The following is a 3,522-nucleotide window of genomic DNA, read 5'->3' on the forward strand; positions in this document are numbered from 1 at the left end:
TCAAAGGTAAAATATGTGATGATGTAATTAATAATTTGGATGAAAAAAATTATGAGCATTAGATGAAGATGAATTATAAATAAATGCATGATGTGTTAAAGAAGGAAAGACCTTTGAAAAGGAATAAGACAAAGTTAGTAAGAAGAATGGTCAAAATATATGATGAGGTGGAAGAAGAAACAAAAGGGAAACTTTTTAAAGTATTAAATGAACCAAGTTTTAAAGATTTCACATGCTACCTAACAAATGAGAAAATTGTGGGGTATAACAATCAAAGAAGCTATAGTAAAAGATGGTAATGAGGAAGATGATGTAAACTAACTCTCAAGTTCAATAAAGCACACATATTTCTTTATGAGTGAGAATTCAATTACATTATATGACACACGGAAGGAACAAGACAAACAGTAGGAAACTGTTAAAGATAACTAGACTAAGACAAAAAACATTATAGAGATTATGACTAAATGAATGGATATGGTATGCCTGATTTATGATACCTATGATGAGGATAAGAACCAATAAAAGGATGAAGGATATAAAGTTATGGATATTGATCTAACGAGGATTAAATCTATGGAAAAAAAGGACAAATATTCATTTCCAATAGTCGATGATAATATACTTGTGGAAATGTAAACCACTTCACCAATTTAGAATGGAGATATGGGATAGAGTAGTTGTTCAAAACAATTGATTAATTGTGTATTGTCTTTTATGTTACAAAAAATGTCATATCTTTGCTAGCCAATGTATGTCACACTCACTCAAGAAATGAAGGCATTTTCCTATGTCTACTGAGCATTCCAACCTCTACCAAGTTCAAAAGATAGTGTCTACTAAGTTCACTTGGGTGAAAAAGAGAAGTTCGCAAAAGTTGAGTGTTAACCGAGATCACTTCATTAATGAAGGTAAAGTTGGATGAAACTAGTGTTAAACTAGCTCACTCACTTACCAAAGGAAGTTTGCAAAGATGTAGTGTTAACTGAGTTTGCTTGGTTAACATAGAAAAATCATTTTTGAGTTAGTGTCTATTGAGAACAGTCAGCTAACAAAGGATTTTCTTGTTTTGGCATATAATAGAGTTGTTTGTTGGTTCTATCAGAACAAGGAAATGAATATTAATTATTCTAAGTTGTATTCAGTCCAACTTGTCAATGTATAAGGTATAAGTATAAGGTCAAATTGAGGATTGAATGGGTTGAAGTGTATGGAATAATAGAAGATGCTTAGAGGAAGCAAATCAATAGGATAAGTAGAATATCCCTGTGGACCTGCAAAGATACATCCAATGAAGAAGGGTCAAGTATGAAATCTAGAGTTGAGATCTTTAATTAGTGATTTATTTGCATCAGTAATTAGGTCATCTCATTTTTACTCTCTAACCATTGTAGCAGTGATCTAAATCTCTTAACAAAGTTGGCTTGACAACTTTTTGTAAATCCTCTAACAAGGTGGAATTTCTATTGAAGTGTTTAAAGACTTCTAACAAGGACACATCTAAAAGGGTGATTAAATCTTCTAATAGGGTAATAGTGTGTTTTGTAACCTTTAACAGGGTTGGCTATTAACAGGGCTCACTTCACAAGAGTGAAAATCAGTAACTAGTTACAATTCGTGGTTTTTCCCAAATTTGGTTTCCATGTTAAATCTTGGTGTCACTTATGTTCATGCTATTTATTTTATGTGTATGCAACTAAGTTAAGTCAATCATAGATAATATCATAATATTTGTATGTTAAGCTTACAACATATTATTGGTATTAATCGAGTTCATGTATGTTTGCAAGCAATAGTATTTTTAGTGAAGTTTGTGTTCTATGTTGGCATCTAAGGGAATTAAGATTTATTTTACTGGTAATTGTTTCACCCTTCCCCTCTAAGTTACTCCTCTTATATCTCCAACATTTGGTATTAAAGATTCTTGGTGCTTGTATAGAAAGTGGTGCAGGAGCGCCCAAAATAATCAATAACAAACCTTGGATCTCAATATAAAACCTTAGAAAGATTAATCAAATAGGCATCTAGACCAAATTGTATGACCTAGTTCCAAGATTGCTACTGTTATAAGCCCTTGGTCAACTATGGTCAAAGATGGTCAAAGGGCCTAGAACCTTAGGATTTTGGATTATTTCATGTTTTAGATCATGATTAGGACCTATTTGGGTCATTATATTTAAGTTTTCATAACATTTTCTTATAAAGCGCAAAAAGTGCAAAAATTACAAATATGTTTGAAAAGTTATCAAGCAACTTTGTGCAAATCAAAGAAAAAAATTCTCCAATGGCCATAACAAGTTTGAAATGTTTTTATGATTTTTGGAAGTCCTATAATGATCCCTTTTAGGAGGGTAATAGGTAGAGATGGTGCACTTTCAATTTTCAATCAATATAGATACCTTGTTTTTACTACAAACAACCTATTGTCATGCATTGTACAGATTCATATATATTATTTTTAAGTTTGAAACCTAAATTTATAGATAGGTGGATGAAGTAAATTTCTAATGCTTTTGGTTTGAAGTCTCCATCTATTATGTAACTCAAGATACTTACATTTTTGTATAAGTAGGTCTGGATTTCTTATTAAACTAGGGTTTTGAAACATTTTTAAGCATCGAAAATGATTTCACCATGGGAGTTGAATGACCTCTTTTGAAATTCTATAATTGGATATTTATTTTAATATGCAAGTGGATTCAAGTTTGTACTTTCAGGGATCCTTGAGATATTTGATGCCCTAGGCATGAAAGTCCCATGTGCATGCTAGGAAAAGGACGCAATATCTTCCATAACTCCAACCAAACTTGGCATGAAGACTCAAAATCAAGTTTGTAAATTTTCTAGGGATTTCCTCACATATTCCCATCAATTTATTTCAAAATAGAGTCCTAGAACATATACTTCCTTTGTAAATGGTGGCCTAATTGCCCTAGTTGCCTAAGCACAATAATGAACAAAAGCCCATTTGTTTGTGTCATCAAACCTTGGTGCCTTACTATGTTTTGTAAGTCCCAAAAATTTGTCAAAATATGATTTTTTCCCCTAGGTTGTGTGGAGATATTTCCTTTAAGTTATATTTTCATCAAAAAGGACTACTAGTCTTTTTGGATGGATTAACAAAGCAGCTATGTGAAAAACTTACATAGTTTGGTTTTAACCATTGTTTCATGTTGTTGGTCAAATATAAAGACTATTCCCATGTGTTGTAGTCATTCTTGGTCATTTGAATAATTTGAAGGTTGTTTTCACAAAATTGGTCAAATTGTGCATTATGCTCAACTTGTGATAAGTTGCCTTGTTCATAGGGTTCCCTAGTGATGAGGGTTTTTCTTGTTTGGATGTAGGGTCATGATAAATTGGTATTATTCATGTAACACCTATGATTGGTGCTTGCACATTTTATCATCTTTACCAAGAGATTTTGTTGAAGGACTTCAATGAAGAGGGTTTTGGACCAATTGATCACCTTGTGATTAGTCACACTAGGCTCCATTCCATTAGAAGGTTTCAAGGACCTAA

This window comes from Cupressus sempervirens, chromosome 5 (genome assembly GCF_028749045.1).
Source record: "Cupressus sempervirens isolate cs-2001-9-10 chromosome 5, ASM2874904v1, whole genome shotgun sequence".
Taxonomy (NCBI): Eukaryota; Viridiplantae; Streptophyta; class Pinopsida; order Cupressales; family Cupressaceae; genus Cupressus; species Cupressus sempervirens.